The sequence below is a fragment of the Grampus griseus genome (genome assembly GCF_964374135.1).
Source record: "Grampus griseus genome assembly, chromosome: X".
NCBI lineage: Eukaryota > Metazoa > Chordata > Mammalia > Artiodactyla > Delphinidae > Grampus > Grampus griseus.
The window spans coordinates 122,251,959-122,270,319 of NC_138999.1; positions in this window are offsets into that span (position 1 = coordinate 122,251,959).

Here is an 18,361-nt window from a genome sequence, read left to right on the forward strand (position 1 = left end):
ACATCTAAAATCCAGTTATGTTTCACCATCTCCACTGCTACCTCCCTGTTCTAATGGGTCTTGTATGAACTTCTTTAATGACATTAATATCCTCCTGGAAACCTTGCCGCTATGTGAGATCCACCATTAAATTTTACAGATCAACTTTAATACCAAATAATTCCACGCCAGTCAACAATATCTAAACATTTATCATGGATAAGAAACATAAAAGTTGAACAATGAAAATCAAGTTGATATAAGCAAGAAATACAATTTTCAATTTAATCTCTTTATATACACAAGTGTAACATAGTAAAGGTTTGCTGTAGCTGCCAAGAGAAGGAAAAAGACTTGATAGTGGACGATGGTTGGTGGAGGGGGAGAAAGAGACAGTGATCCTTTGCAAAGTCGTGAAAAGTCAGGTGATGGACTTTTAGGCAGCCGTTCAATACCTTATAACCAGTAGGGTGAGCTAATGCAAAAAAAAGTGGTCCTTCTCTTTTGTTTTCACCATCTTCTCAAGCGTCTTTGTCACACACATATTTGACTTGATGCCTAAAGCTGTTCTCATTCTTTTTTATTCTTTCTGCACTATTTTCTTCACCAAGTTTGCAACCATTTGGGAGTTTATAGTACTCTGGCAGTCAAATTGCATTAAAAAATAAAGTTGTAGCATAGAAAAACACCTTAGGGCAAAATAAAGGTTGAACACGAGAGCACTTTTAATTCCATGGAAACAGCTAATGTGCACAGCAGACTGAAGAGCAGTAACAGATGCTATTTTTTTTATCCCATTCATGTGGTGTGCTCCCACCAAGGAAAGCTTTTTTGGTTTATCCAAATGTGGTACATGACTCAAATATGTTCCATATTCTCTGACTAGCAACAGTTGGGTTAAGTAAATTAGTATCTTTGTCTGAAAATCTAATGGCAAATACCTTTTTTTTTTTTTTTTTTTTTTGGTTCGCGGGCCTCTCACTGTTGTGGCCTCTCCCGTTGCGGAGCACAGGCTCCAGACGCGCAGGCTCAGCAGCCATGGCTCACAGGCCCAGCCGCTCTGCGGCATGTGGGATCTTCCCGGACTGGGGCACGAACCCGCGTCCCCTGCATCGGCAGGCGGACTGTCAACCACTGCGCCACCAGGGAAGCCCGCAAATACTATTTCTTATAATGTATTTATTTAATGTGTTTTTAGTGAAAAGCCTTTATATTCCCACTTTGACTCCCCACCCCAGGGGGGAAAAAAAAAACTCACCTGCAAAATGATCTGTTTTCAAGGGTTGTTATCACAAAAGCATTAACTGACTAGGCATTATGTGAGCTAAGTCTGTTTTATTCAATGTTACTTACATCATGTAACTCTAAACAGTACATCTTTCTGACAAGGGCTGGGATTATAACTCTACCCTCTAAAGGCCTTCAGGTATCTTAGGACTTCCCTGTACCAGTCAAAAGCTATTTCTTTCAGCAGAGGGTACAGTTTTTTATTAGACAAGAACTAAATCAGATACAGGGGGCTTCACAACTTTTCTCACTTTCTTGTTACCACTTTAAGAAAAGTTCAATCACATGCAATGTAGCGAAGATCACAGGTATCAACTCTTTGAATCAACTGGGCTCTACTTACAAAATAAACTACATCAACTCATTTGAGTGAGGGCATTACCGCTGGTCCCACGCTCCAGTGGACAACCCATCCTTACTGATACAGTTTTAAGATTTAGAAAATAAATATACAGGATGCCCAGCTCAATTTGAATTTCAGATAAACATCAAAGAATGGGACACACAATTAACTGGATGCAATACTTGGGACAGACTCTTAGGAAAAACGTATTTGTTACTGACCTGAAATTCACGTTTAAGTAAGTATCCTATATCTTATCTACCAACCTTATTACTACACAAGGCATCTACTAAAGAATCACATTCTAGCTCACTAGAGGCTGCAAAACCACTTCAATTATTGCTCACGTCCCTCCCAAGAGGCACACAATCCCCAAGCACCAGAGGTTCTATAAGTACGTAATTCACTTAACACACATGTATAGGAACGTGTATAGCACTGACTATCCTGGGGCCACAGGATAAATAAAGCCCACTCCCCAGCCTGGCAGAGCTCATCCTCCAGAGGAGGAGGCAGACATGGAAACAAATACTTATAAAACACTGTGCTTAGAATAGCAGCATTAACAGATTCTGTGGAAGCATGGAAGAAAAAAAAGTACATAACAAATTATTTCTGAAACCATAACTAAGATTTTCTGAGTTTATAAAAGTCTGTAATAATAAGAGAAACAGATGCATACGACTTTTCCCTGGATGATGTGCATATTTACTTGTTAAAGCACCTCTCTGAATCTTTAAATGCTGGGATATTGCTGGAAAACCCAGGCCCTTGACTGAAGAAAATGACATTCGCCTGTGTTGAAGACAGATGGTTCAGGCCTCTTTTAATCCATGCAATCTATCTAAATATATCTTTATTCTCAGTGTCTATGCACGCTGCTGGTTTATGGTCCTTGGTTGGAATGTTAGGCAAGTCATTTTGTGCAAAAAAGGAACTGCGTAGGCTAAAGCTTGGATGAGCTCACTAGAAATTACTTTCTATTTTGGGTCTCCAAGCGACTGTGGTTTGGGGATCATAAAATAAGATGGTCACAGCCTGTGTAAGTTTTACATACAGAAAAAATAGAGGAGGTTGTAGACAATAGCTGGAGAGAAACAGAAAAAGACCTATGGAAGAAGGGCCTTGGAATAGCTTTTGCTTTTCTCACTGGCCAGCTGGTAGTAAAATGTTAAACTGATCAAGCCCTACTTACAGGGGAAAATATACTGATTGTCATTTATCTTGAGAGTTTTGAATTAGACTTCCTATTTCGGTACTGGACAGATATAGATAAGCTAAGATAATCTATAGACTACTGATCCAAAGATCTCACCACAACAAATGATACAATTATAACAACGTACACGTTTAAATTCAGTTTTTTAAATTTTGTTTGCAATAACATGAAGCATGTTAAATAATTAATAATCGATATTCATAAAGTTTCTGAGTTGAGGATCTAGAGTGCATCATTTTCTTCAATCACAGTTAATAGAGTCAAAATAAGCTTCACCATGATTCATTATACAAAACAAAAGCGCCGCTATACTAAATCAGTTAAGTCTCTCTCGTGCACATGCACAGACTCTCCCTCCCACCCCCCTCCCCCTCTGTGTAAATCTTCTAACAGAGGCACTCACATCACAAGGGGTTTGGGTTTGTTCAGGGGCCACTGAAATCAATTCAGCACCAATTCCCACCTGCAACGTAGGAAATATTCCTTTAGAGACACCAAAGGGCTCGCAGGCATTCTGACCCCAAGCCACCAAGAAACAGTCAACAACTGTGCAACAGGTAGGAGTATCCCTAGAAGGGGTGGCAATTCAGTGAACAACATACTCATTCCACATTCATAAATGTCAAGGTCTCCAAAGTCTGTCTATCTCTTTCTCCCTATTGAGACTCAGAAATCAAGCCCCAATCTTGATGAGGCATTCTCCATCAGACTTGCACTTGGGACAAGTGTGATTGTTAAGACTGAGTACATCACCTGAATCGTAAATAAAAATTTTTCTCTGCATGTGTGTTTATTTGAAAAAACACTTCTTTGAGTGACTGCAAAATTGATATATATCTTTGTGGCCACAGACTGACATATTCTTTCTGGCACTTTTCTTCCCTATGGATCATATCTATTTTTTCTTTTCTGTACACAAGAATGAGGGAACCTGCTCAAATATACCCAATGCCAAGAAAATAACCTCAGAGAGACAAGAATAAATTTAGTTTTTAAATCTTTACTAATAGTCAAGAAAAATATTCATGTATTAGGTTCGATTAATTCATTCGTGCATTCAACAAATGTTTATTTAATGCCTATGAAACTGCCAGGCATATTTTAGAATCAAAACAGTGAACAAAACAGACAAAGCTTATTTGGGTAATATCGACAATATAAAAAGTTACAAACTACTGAACTCAAAGTCAGGATTCTAAAACACTGTTTTACTCTGACAATCAAATATTTTGATGAGTACAATTTTTTTTTTTTTTTTTTTTTTTTGGCGGTACGCCGGTCTCTCACTGTTGTGGCCTCTCCCGTTGTGGAGCAGAGGCTCCGGATGCGCAGGCTCTGAGGCCATGGCTCACGGGCCCAGCCGCTCCGCGGCATGTGGGATCTTCCCGGACCGGGACACGAACCCGTGTCCCCTTCATCGGCAGGCGGACCCTCAACCACTGCGCCACCAGGGAAACCCGATGAGTACAATTTATTAATGTATCTGAGTATGCTTGGAATTCACTAGATGGGATAGAAGATATTATCATATGTAAAAAAAAAATTAGACAATACAAAAAGAAAACTACCTGGGTTCTTTAGGAGAAGGGAAGTTGATTAGTTTTACTACATAATGTTGTTTTATGTTGTGTCTCTACTAGGATTCCTCCCTACACCCTGCTCATAACTGACCGACTACTACAATGACATCTGCAGATTCAACAAACCGCCAATGGAAAATATTCAAGAAAAAAAATTCCAGAAAGTCCCAAAAAGCAAAGCTTAAATTTGCCGTGCGCCAGCAACTATTCACATACTATTTACACTGTATTTACAAGCCTTGTACACTGTTGGTGGGAATGTAACTTATAGAAGGCTCATGAATACAAAACCTCTGAGTTGTCTGAAGGTACGAAATCACCAACAGGGAACACAAAAGCAGAGGGTTAAGAGTGTTAACATAAAAAAAAAATAGCACCTGTCTGGAAGACAGAGAGGGGGATCTCCTTAAGATTCGTGGTTAATTACTCACAGCAGAAGAGAGTAAGTTAGGGTACCAGTTGTTCCATAGGTAAAGCAGCACAAATGTTTCAATGCATGGTCTCTTAAAAAAAAGAAAAAGAAATCAAGCCTGCCATTTTGATTGGCTCAAGGGAAAAACTGTGGAAGGAATTCTGGGATTCCACAGTGTCTCTTATTTCTACCACTGACTCCAAAACAATAAACCTAAATGAGGTAAAAATTAGCACACACGTTTAAAAGTACTTCAGAAAGGGAAATTTCATTTTATTTAACTCATGACTGCACATTCTAGCCTTGTTCAGAGCTGCTTTATTAAAAGATTAGGAGGAACTGATGGTTAACAAAGCACAACATGTGGGCGCTGATTCCGTATCTTTCATGAACATGACACTGAAGTATATTTTGCAGGGGATGCTCCTGAATTTAACATCACAGTCTAGGTGTGCTCTCTCTGCCAGAGAAAAGGCCTCTATTTATTGCCTATTCTTTGGAGAAACCTGTTTTCAAGGGGTGGGAAAAACCTGTGATTGCAATCAAAGGCCCCTGTTGGACGGCTTCCCGATTCAATTCCCAATCACCTAATGGAAGTTGGAAGCTGAAGATGATGCAGATGAACATCTGTAGTGCATCCTGACAAACCTCTTCGCTCTCAGGCAGTTTCAGTTTCTGAGTCCCATTTCCTTCACGTTACTGTCTAAGAAGTATCATTTTAGGACTATCAGCTTCGGTACAACATACACGCCTTAAATCAACTTCTACACCATTCTATTATCCACATATTTCAAGCATGAGGAGCATGCGTGCTTCCTTGTACTGTTCTTTCTTATCGTATGTGTATCATGTCAGTGACACTTCTTGTGGTTTCGCCTGGTTCGTTTTCATGTAACAAAAACACCACTGCTTAGCAAAGTTGGAAAAAAATGTTAAGATGAAGGGTCATTGAGGGGTTGCACGTCTTATATGAGCAAAACCAAAACAGAATATTGGACGGCAGAAAATTTGAGGTAAAAAAGTGTCACAGACATTCCAAAAAGCTAATATTTATTAAAACAAAGCTACCTGGTAGGAAATGTGCAGTGTTGGTTCACACTTTGTAAATATAATTCTAGACACTCCCCTGCGCTCCACTGTCAACCGACGTTCATCAAGCATTTACTGAAGTTGGCTTCAAACCCCATCCTAGGTTCTAGGGATACAGAATTGAACAATACACAGTCCCTGCTGTCATGGCCCCCAAAGTTTAGTGGGGTAGTACTGAGAAACGGGAACCACAGTACACTGTGAGAGGAGCTGAGGTAGCAGACAACATAGGCTTTAACTTGCCCAGAAACACCAAGTGTTCCTCTTTATCCCTTTGGGAAACTTCTGACCTTGTCACTCAGCACCCATAATGATTAACTCAAGAAATCGCATTTACCAATCACCAAAGAAATTTGAGCCTTCCTCATCTCCCGCTGCGATGCAGAGTAACCAAGTACAGTCAAGAACAAACAGTAACACGTCTGATCGAGACAATTAAAATACTGAAACACTCTGAATAATAAGATCATGGCATTTGCTAAATATCCTTTCTGTTTATGGCAATTAGAAGATGCTAATTCTTTAACCACATGTGATTCTATTTCCTTTAGCACCCTGCTAGGCATATAGTCAGTGCTAAATAAAATGGAGGCAGGGACTTCCCTGGTGGCGCAGTGATTAAGAATCTGCCTTCCAATGCAGGGGATGCGGGTTTGATCCCTGGTCAGGGAAATAGATCCCACATGCATACGCAACTAAGAGTTCACATGCCGCAACTAAGAGTTCACGTGCCACAACTGAGGAGCCCGCCAGCTGCAACTAAGGAGCCCACCAGCCTCAACCAAGGAGCCCACCTGCGGCAACTAAGACCCGGTGCAACCTAAATAAAAAATAATAAATAAATAAAATAAAATGGAGGCAATTATTGAACTTTGAACCATTTTGCCACCACATCCAACACCATAAAATGAAGGGACACATTTCACAGGCCATATAAGCATATGTGTCTTCTCACTTCATAGTTATTCCCATATATATGAAAATATTCATATTCTACAGAGATAATATAAAACTTGTTTCGTTGCATCACCCACACCTTGTCCAAAGCACATGGATGCCTTGGGTTGATTAAGTGTATTACCGCTGTAACAATAATTCATAGAAGAAACGATGTGAGATTACAGTGAATTATGTTCTCATAGCAAGAACTGTGACATAAGTCAAATGGCTTCCAATACATTTGGTCTCTATTCCTAAATAACTAAGTTTAGATCAGTTATCCAACTGTGCAGGAGTGGGCCTTTCATGGATTCAACCCAAGACATCCATGTGCTTTGGCGCAGATGCAGGTACAATAACAGCAAAGATTTTTTTTCTTAAACAGGGTTGTTACAAAAGGAAAGGTAAAACAGATTTTGACAGTCCTTAGCAAGGCAACAGGCAACAAAGTTAGGCTATGTCTTGAGAGACAGGGATTTTTGAAATTCCTTAATTTCTTTATTTAGTATATCAAGAGACAGACCTGGTGGACTTGATTTAGGTTTAAGACAGGAAAGGTACCATTTCTAGACCAGAAATGGAAAGAAAGAAATAGAATTTTCCTTTTCTCAGTGCATCTCAGAGCCAGTGGACTGATGGTACTAAGGCAGAAGAGAGGTGAGAAGAAAACCAAAGAGATTCTGTAGGACCAGCGTCTTCCCATATCCCACAACTCTGGTCCCTGGTCATCACCATTCTACTCTCTGCTTTTACACATACAATTTAAAATTCTACACACAAGTGAGGTCATTCAGTTTCATTCTGTGTCTGGAATATTCACTATGTATATCAAATCATGACTTTGTACATCTTTTATGTATACAATTTTTTAAGAAATTTTGGAAGAGAGGCCGGAGGGGAAGATGGCGGAAGAGTAAGACGCGGAGATCACCTTCCTCCCCACAGATACACCAGAAATACATCTACACGTGGAACAACTCCTACACAACACCTACTGAATGCTGGCAGAAGACCTCAGACTTTCCAAAAGGCAAGAAACACCCAATGTACCTGGGTAGGGAAAAAGAAAACAGAAAAACAGAAACAAAAGAATAGGGACTGGAGCTGCACCAGTGAGAGGGAGCTGTGGAGGAAAGGTTTCCACACACTACGAAGCCCCTTCGCAGGCGGAGACTGCGGGTGGCGGAGGGGGAAGCTTCCGTGCCGCGGAGGAGAACTCAGCAACGGGTGCGGAGGGCAAAGCGGGGAGATTCCCGCACAGAGAATCAGGGCCGACCAGCACTCACCAGTCTGAGAGGCTTGTCTGCTCACCCGCCGGGGCGGGCGGGGCTGGGAGTTGAGGCTCAGGCTTCGGTAGGAGCGCAGGGAGAGGACTGGGGTTGGCGGTGTGAACACAGCCTGCAGGGGGTTAGTGCGCCACGCCTGGCCGGGAGGGAGTCCGGGGAAAAGTCTGGACCTGCCTAAGAGGCAAGAGACTTTTTTTCCCTCTTTATTTCCTGGTGTGCGTGGAGAGGGCAATAAGAGCGCCGCTTAAAGGAGCTCCAGAGACGGGCGCGAGCCGCGGCTAAAAGCGCGGACCCCAGAGACAGGCATGAGACGCCAAGGCTGCTGCTGCCGCCACCAAGAAGCCTGTGTGCGAGCACAGGTCACTATCCACACCCCCCTTCCGGGGAGCCTGTGCAGTCCGCCACTGCAAGGGTCCCGGGATCCAGGAACAACTCCCCCGGGAGAACGCACGGCGGGCCTCAGGCTGCTTCAACGTCATGCTGGCCTCTGCCGCCGCAGGCCCGCCCCGCACTCCGCACTCCGTGCCCCTCCCAACTGCCCCCCCCCCCCGCCGCCAGTGAGCCAGAGACCCCGAATCAGCAGCTCCTTTAACCCCGTCCTGTCTGAGCAAAGAACAGACGCCCTCCGGCGACCTACACAAAGAGGCGGGGCCAAATCCAAAGCTGAGCCCCAGGAGCTGTGAGAACAAAGAAGAGAAAGGGAAATCTCTCCCAGCAGCCTCAGAAGTAGCGAATTAACGCTCCACAACCAACTTGATGTACCTGCATCTGTGGAATACATGAATAGACAACGAATCATCCCAAATTGAGGAGGTGGATTTTGAGAGCAAGATTTATGATTTTTTCCCCTTTTCCGCTTTTTGCGAGTGTGTATGTGTATGCTTCTGTGTGAGATTTTGTCTGTATAGCTTTGCTTCCACCATTTGTTCTAGACTTCTATCCGTCCGTTTTTTGTTTTTTTAATTCTTTTTTAATAATTTTTTTAATAACTTTATTTTATTTTACTTTATCTTCTTTCTTTCTTTCTTTCCTTCCCTCATTTAGACAACAAATCATCCCAAATTGAGGAGGTGGACTTTGACAGCAAGATTTATGATATTTTCCCCTTTTCCTCTTTTTGTGAGTGTGTATGTGTATGCTTCTGTGTGAGATTTTGTCTGTATAGCTTTGCTTCCACTATTTGTCCTAGGGTTCTATCCATCCAGGTTTCTTTTTTTTTTTTTAATTTTTTTCTCTTAATAATTATTTTTTTATTTTAATAACTTTATTATATTTTATCTCACTTTATTTTATTTTACTTTATCTTCTTTCTTTTTTCCTTCCTTCCCTTCTTACTTCCTTCCTCCCTCCCTCCCTCCTTCCCTCCTTTCTTTCTTTCTACTTCTACTAATTTTTTCTTTCTACTTTTTCTCCTTTTTATTCTGAGCCATGTGGATGAAAGGATCTTGCTGCTCCAGCCAGGAGTCAGTGCTGTGCCTCTGAGGTGGGAGAGCCAACTTCAGGACACTGGTCCACAAGAGAACTCCCAGCTCCACATAATATCAAATGGCAAAAATCTCCCAGAGATCTCCATCTCAACACCAGCAGCCAGCTTAACTCAATGACCAGCAAGCCACAGTGCTGGACATCCTATGCCAAACAACTAGCAAGACAGGAACACAACCCCACCCATTAGCAAAGAGGCTGCCTAAAATCATAAGTCCACAGACCCCCGAAAACACACCACCAGATGTGGACCTGCCAACCAGAAAGATAAGATCCAGCCTCATCCACCACAACAAAGGCACTAGTCCCCTCCACCAGGAAGCCTACACAACACACTGAACCAACCTTAGCCACTGGGGAGAGACACCAAAAACAACGGGAACTACGAAGGTGCAGCCTGCAAAAAGGATACCCCAAACACAGTAAGATAAGCAAAATGAGAAGACAGAAAAACACACAGCAGATGAAGGAGCAAGATAAAAACCCACCAGACCTAACACATGAAGGGGAAATAGGCAGTCTACCTGAAAAAGAATTCAGAATAATGATAGTAAAGATGATCCAAATCTTGGAAATAGACAAAATGCAAGAAACAGTTAACAAGGACCTAGAAGAATTAAAGATGAAACAAACAACGATGAACAACCCAATAAATGAAATGAAAAATACTCTAGATGGGATCAATAGCAGAGTAACTGAGGCAGAAGAACGGATCAGTGACCTGGAAGATAAAATAGTGGAAATAACTACTGCAGAGCAAAATAAAGAAAAAAGAATGAAAAGAACTGAGGACAGTCTCAGAGACCTCTGGGACAACATTAAACGCACCAACTTTCGAATTATAGGGGTTCTAGAAGAAGAAGAGAAAAAGAAAGGGACTGAGAAAATATTTGAAGAGATTAGAGTTGAAAACTTGCCTAATATGGGAAAGGAAATAGTTAATCAAGTCCAGGAAGCACAGAGAGTCCCAAACAGGATAAATCCAAGGAGAAATATGCCAAGACACAGGTCACTATCCACACCTCCCCTTCTGGAAGCCTGTGCAGCCCGCCACTGCCAGGGTCCCATGATCCAGGGACAACTTCCACTGGAGAAAACACTGCGCGCCTCAGGCTCATGCAAAGTCACCCGAGCCTCTGCTGCCAGAGGCTTGCCCCTCATACTGTACCACTCCTTCCCGCTGCCTTGAGTGAGCCAGAGTCCCCTAATCAGCTGCTACTTTAACCCCGTCCTGTCTGGGCGGGGAACAGATGCCCTCAGGCAACCTACATGCAGAGGCGGGGCCAAATCCAAAGCTGAACCCCAGGAGCTGTGCAAACAAAGAAGAGAAAGGGAAATCTCTCCCAGCAGCCTCAGGAGCAGCGGATTAAATCTCCACAATCAACTTGATGTGCCCTGCAGCTGTGGAATACCTGAATAGACAACGAATCATCCCAAAATGGAGGTGGTGGACTTTGGGAGCAACTGTAGACTTGAGGTTTGCTTTCTGCATCTAACTTGTTTCTGGTATTATGTTTATCTTAGTTTAGTATTTAGAGCTTATTATCATTGGTAGATTTGTTTATTGATTTGGTTGCTCTCTTCCTTTTATATATATATTTTTTTCCCTGTTTCACTTTTTGTGAGTGTGTATGTGTATGTTTCTTTGTGTGATTTTCTCTGCATAGCTTTCCTTTTACAATTTGTCCTAGGGTTCTGTCTGTCCATTTTTTTTTGTATAGTTTTAAGCACTTGTTATCATTGGTAGATTTGTTTTTTAGTTTGCTTGCTGTTTTCTTCCTTTCTTTTCTTTTTTTACTACTTTTTTATTTTTAATACTATTTTTATTTTAAAAACTTTATTTTATTATATTTTAATTTCTCTTTTCTTTCCTTCTTTTTTTTCCTACCTTTTCTTCAAGCCATGTGGCTGACAGGGTCTCGGTGCTCCGGTCAGGTGTCAGGCCTGTGCCTCTGAGGTGGGAGAGCTGAGTTCAGGACATTAGTCCAGCAGAGACATCCCAGCTCTACATAATATCAAACAGTGAAAGCTTTCCCAGAGATCTTCATCTCAATGCTAAGACCCAGCTCCACTCAACAACCAGCAAGCTACAATGCTGGACACCCTATGACAAACAACTAGCAAGACAGGAACACAAACCCACCCAAGAGCAGAGAGGCTGCTAAAATCATAATAACTTCACCGACAACCGAAAACACACCATCAGACATGGTCCTGCCCCCAAGAAAGACAAGAGCCAGCCTCATCCACCACAACACAGGCACCAGTCCCCTCCACCAAGAAGCCTACACAACCCACTGAACCAACCTTAGCCACTGGGGACAGACACCAAAAACAACGTGAACAACGAAGCTGCAGTCTGCAAAAAGGAGACCCCAAACACAGTAAGTTAAGAAAAATGAGAAGGCAAAGAAACACACAGCAGATGAAGGAGCAAGGTTAAAAACCCACCAGACCTAACAAATGAAGAGGAAATAGGCAGTCTACTGGAAAAAGAATTCAGAGTTATGATAGTAAGGATGATCCGAAATCTTGGAAATAGAATGGAGAAAATACAAGAAACTTTTAACAAGGACCTAGAAGGACTAAAGAGCAAACAAACAATGATGAACAACACAATAAATGACATTAAAAATTCTCTAGAAGGAATCAATAGCAGAATAACTGATTCAGAAGAATGGATAAGTGACCTGGAAGATAAAATACTGGAAATAACTACCACAGAGCAGAATAAAGAAGAAGAACGAAAAGGATTGAGGACAGTCTCAGAGACCTCTGGGACAAAATTAAACACACCAACATTCGAATTATAGGGGTTTCAGAAGAAAAAGAGAAAAAGAAAGGGACTGAGGAAATATATGAAGAGATTATAGATGAAAACTTCCCTAATATGTGATATAAAATAGTCAGTCAAGTCCAGGAAGCACAAAGAGTCCCATACAGGAAAAATCCAAGGAGAAACACGCCAACACACATATTAATCAAACTATCAAAAATTAAATACAAAGAAAAATTATTGAAAGCAGCAAGGGAAAAGCAAAAAATAACATACAAGGGAATCCCCATAAGGTTAACAGCTGATCTTTCAGCAGAAACTCTGCAAGGCAGAAGGGAGTGGCAGGACATATTTAAAGTGATGAAAGGGAAAAACCTACAACCAAGATTACCCAGATAGGATCTCATTCAGATTCGAGAAATTAAAACCTTTACAGACAAGCAAAAGCTAAGAGAATTCAGCACCACCAAACCAGCTTTACAACAAATGCTAAAGGAAGTTCTCTAAGCAGGAAACACAAGAGAAGGAAAAGACCTACAATAACAAACCCAAAACAATTAAGAAAATGGGAATAGGAACATACACATCTATAATTACCTTAAATGTAAATGGATTAAATGCTCCAACCAAAATACATAGACTGACTGAATGAATACAAAAACAAGGTTCGTATATATGCTATCTACAAGAGACCCACTTCAGACCTAGGGACACATACAGACTGAAAGTGAGGGATGGAAAAAAAACATTCCATGCAAATGGAAATCAAAAGAAAGCTGGAGGACCAATTCTCATATCAGACAAAATAAACTTTAAAATAAGGTTACAACAAGAGACAAAGAACACTACATAATGATCAAGGGATCAATCCAAGAAGAAGATATAACAGTTGTAAATATTTATGCACCCAATATAGGAGCACCTCAATACATAAGGCAAATGCTAACATAGATGCAAAAATCCTCACCAAAATACCAGCAAACAGAATCCAAAAGCACATTAAAAGGATCATACACCATGATCAAGTGGGGTTTATCCCAGGAATGCAAGGATTCTTTAATATACACAAATCAATGTGATACACCGTATTAATAAACTGAAGGATAAAAGCCAAGTGATACTCTTAATAGATGCACAACAAGCTTTTGACAAAATTCAACATCATTTATGATAGAAACTCTCCAGAAAGTAGGCATATACGGAACCTATCTCAACATAATAAAGGCCATATATGACAAACCCACAGCCAACATCTTTCTCAATGGTGAAAAACTGAAACCATTTCTACTAAGATCAGGAACAAGACAAGGTTGCCCACTCTCACCACTCTTATTCAACATAGTTTTGGAAGTTTTAGCCACAGCAATCAGAGAAGAAAAAGAAATAAAAGGAATCCAAATCAAAAAAGAAGAATTAAACTGTCACTGTTTGCAGATGACATGATACTATACATAGAGAATCCTAAAGATGCTACCAGAAAACTACTAGAGCTAATCAATGAATTTGGTAAAGTAGCAGGATACAAAATTAATGCACAGAAATCTCTGGCATTCCTATACACTAATGATGAAAAATCTGAAAGAAAAATTAAGGAAACTCCCATTTACCATTGCAACAAAAAGAATAAAATACCTAGGAATAAACCTACCTAGGGAGACAAAAGACCTGTATGCAGAAAACTATAAGACACTGATGAAAGAAATTAAAGATGATACAAATAGATGGAGAGATATACCATGTTCTTGGATTGGAAGAATCAACATTGTGAAAATGACTCTACTACCCAAAGCGATCTACAGATTCAATGCAATCCCTATCAAACTACCACTGGCATGTTTCACAGAACTAGAACAAAAAATTTCCCAATTGGTATTGAAACACAAAAGACCTTGAATAGTCAAAGCAATCCCTTTCCCTGGGATCTGACCTCCGAAGCCCGAGCCTCAGCTCCCAGCCCCCACCCGCCCTGGCGGGTGAGCAGAAACAGAGGACTTTTATACTATGTAGAGGACTACAGCGATACATGCTGTCTTTAGATCTGTGCCCACCAGACCAATATCTATGTTCAAACCTCAGCATGGCCCCTTGAATTAACAAGTACGCATAACAAGGTTGCAGGATACAAGGTCAACAAATACAAGTCAATCAATTTCCATAGAGGGTACCCCATTTTACATTCTCACCAGCAAGCCAAGAGTTTTAAATTTTTCCACATCCATGCTAACACTTGTTATTTTTCATTTTTAAAAATTATATCCACATAGTGGGTGTGAAGTGCTCTCTTATTGTGGTTTTGATTTGCATTGGCCTAATGACTACTGATGTTGAGCATCTTTCATGTGCTTATTGGCCATTTGTACATCTTCACTGGATAAGTATCTATTCAAATCTTTTGCCCATTTTTATTTGGGTTACAGGCATGCCTCATTTGATTGTGCTTTGCAGATATAGTGGTTTTCTTTGTTTTCAAATTGAAGGTTTCTGGCAACCCAGTGTTGTCAAATGATAGCATTTTTTAGCAATAACGTATTTTTTTATTCAAGGTATGTACATTGCTTTTTAGACATAATGCTATTGCATACTTAATAGACTACAATATACTATAAACGTTAACTCATATGCACTGAGAGGCCAGAAAAATTTGTGTGACTCACTTTAATGCTATATTCACTTTATTGCAGTGGTCTGGAACTGAACCCACAATATCTCTGAGGTATGCCTGTATTTGTCTTTTTATCGTTGAGTTTTAAGAATTCTTTATACTCTGAGTAATGGACTCTTATCAGATATACATGTATGTAATTTACAAATATTTTCTCCCATTATGTGGGTTGTCATCTCATTTTCTTGATAATGTACTTTGATGCACAAAAGTTCTCCATTTTGATGAACTCAAATTCCTTTTTTTTGGACTGTTTATAACTTTGGTGTCTTATCTAAAAATATGACTATATCCAAGGTCATGAATGTTTATAGCTATGTTTTCTTTTAAGGGTTTAATACTTTCAACTCTTATATTTAGGTCTGTGGTCCATTTTGAGTTAAATTTTGTATATGTTGTGAGGCTGGGGTACAAACTCTTCTTTCGCATGTGACTTTTCAGTTATTTCAGTACCATCTGTTGAAAAGAGTATTCGTTCCACACTGAATTGTCTTGGTAGCCTTCTTGAAAAATCAATTGACCATAGGCGTATGTGTTTATATCTGTACCCTAAATTCTTTCCCATTGATCTATATGTCTATCCTTACGCCAATACTACACTGTCCTGATTATCGTAGCTTTGTTGACGTTGGTTCTTATTTTTCAAGATTTTTTGGCTATTCTGGACCCCTTGAATTTTCACATGCATTTTAGAACAAGCTTGTCAATTTCTGAAAAAATGTCAGTTAGGATTTTGACAACAATTAGATTGAGTCTGTTTATCAATTAGACGAGTATTCCCAGCTTAACAATATTAAGTTTTCTAATCAATGAACACAGGATATCTTTATTTAGGTCTTCTTTAATTTCTTTCAATAATGTTTTATAAATTTAAGTGTACAAGTGGCTCCAGTTCCCCTAAGACTGGCCCACCATGGTTTCAGATCCTATTGAATGCAACACTTGGACTCCAGTAACACTATCATCTTTCTTTGTCCTTTCAGGCTAGAGGTGGGAGTGACTTCCTCATGTTGCTAATTGTTGGGTTTCCCAGCTCTCCCTTGTTTAGCTTTTCCCTCAGTTGTGAAACCAATCCCCTACATTAAATTCCCTGTGTTATAGATTTACTTTGGTTTCTATTTGCCTGGATGATCCCTGACTTACATGTGGCCAATCATAGTGACAGATTTTCTAGCATTAAACTTCTTCACATTCATGGGATAAACCCAACTCAGTCACTGGCAGTTAAATATGTTTGCGTCTGTTATAATTAATAACAAAAAAAACAAAAACAATGGATCATGAAACATCCTCTAAATATTCTATCTCTTTTGTCCTCTTTTAAAGCCTACTCAAGAAGTTTTTACACTTTAGTGTGTGTATACATACACATACATATATAAATTCTAATAGCATAAGTAATAGTGATACCCTCAACTTGTAAAATATTCAAGCAATACACATGAAGCTATAAAATACTATCTGTATGATACAGCTCAAGTGATACTCAGTGAGAAATGTATAGTTTTCAATAGATGTATTGGAAAATAAGAAACATTTAGAACGGCCAAGTACCTCAAGAATGTATGGAGTGAATAGTATATTCAACCTAAAGAAGTAGAAGCCAGGAAATAATGAAGATTAATGTAGAAGTAATGAAATAGAAACAGCAGAGCCAATGAACACAAGATATTCCTCCAGAAATACTTATAAGATGGTCATATTTGCAAATATCAATATGATTACTAAAGAAAAATCAGGAACAAACACATGAAATAAACTTGTACAAAATTTAGATAAAGGGATTTTAATATAAGGGAACACAGCAAGTTTCCTCAGGATAACCAAACCATGGACAGGGAAATGTTTCCACATATAGAGGTATTTCAGCTAACAGCACAAGAAGGAATGAGAGAATGAACATTCTGTGACTCCTAATGGATTGATAAAGGTGATAACCATGGACTGCTAACATCAACACAAAGAACGACCAGGCATTATATACCTCCTAATGGAAGTACACCACCTAGGGAGTGGTCTTCTGGAAGAGAGAAAACAAACTTTTCTAAGGCATACTCCCAAAAAGGGAGAGGGGAAATTATGCAACTCATTTTCCCCAGCCAGCTCTCCTTGATTCAAAAACCAAATGTGGACATCCCCACCCCCACGAAAAGAACACTTGAGCCAAGCTCATTCACACAGTAGTAAATATCTTACAATAGCATAGTCAACTGAGCAGTGAATTAAACGAGCAAATGGGCTGTGCCCAAGAAATGAAAATATGATTTAACATTAGAAAATACTTTCAATTGTAATTCCCTACATTAACAAATTAGAAGAGAAAAAAAAACATTTGATTGTGCCAATGGGTATAGAAAAAGCCTTTGAAAGAAATTCAGCATGAGTTCATGGTACAAACTTCTGGCAAACTAGGAACAGGAGGGAACTTGCTTTTCCTAAATTCTACAGCAAACATAGTTAGATGTGAAATGTTAGAAGCATTCTCATTCAAGTCAGCAACGAGACAGACACTCTCACCTCTACTGTTCAAAACTGCACTGGAACACAAAGCCAGAGATATGGATATCAAAATAAATAAGATAAATGAATATTGAAAAGATAGAGATACTATTTGGTAACAATATCATCAACTGCCTAGAAAATTAAAAGGAATCAGTGTGTGGAATATTCAAATAAATAAGGGACTTCAGAAAGAAAGTGTATGGGAGGACGATACAGAAAAATCAAGAGCCTTGCCACACAAAAGCAATAATAAATTAGAACATGTAACAGGCAATATCCCATTCACAACAGCAACAAAATCTAGAAGTCACCTAAAAGGAATTACAAATCACAAAACCTATGATATCTTTATGGAGGCAAACATAAACGTTTACTGATAGATTCGGATTTTTTAAAAGTCCCAAATAGGGCTTCCCTGGTGGTGCAGTGGTGAAGAATCTGCCTGCCAATGCAGGGGACATGGGTTCAAGCCCTGATCCAGGATGATCCCACATGCCACGGAGCAACTAAGCCCATGCGCCACAACTACTGAAGCCTGCACGCCTAGAGTCCGTGCTCTGCAACAAGAGAAACCACCGCAATGAGAAGCCCGCACATCACAACGAAGAGTAGCCCCCGCTCGCCTCAAGTAGAGAAAACCCGCACGCAGCAACGAAGACCCAATGCAGCCAAAAGTAAATAAGAATAAATTTTTTTAAGTTAAAAAAAAAGTTCCAAATAAATAGGCGTATACCATATTCATTGATGTGAAACGAAATATTTTAAAGACATCAATTCTCCTCGAGTTATTTACAGATTTAGT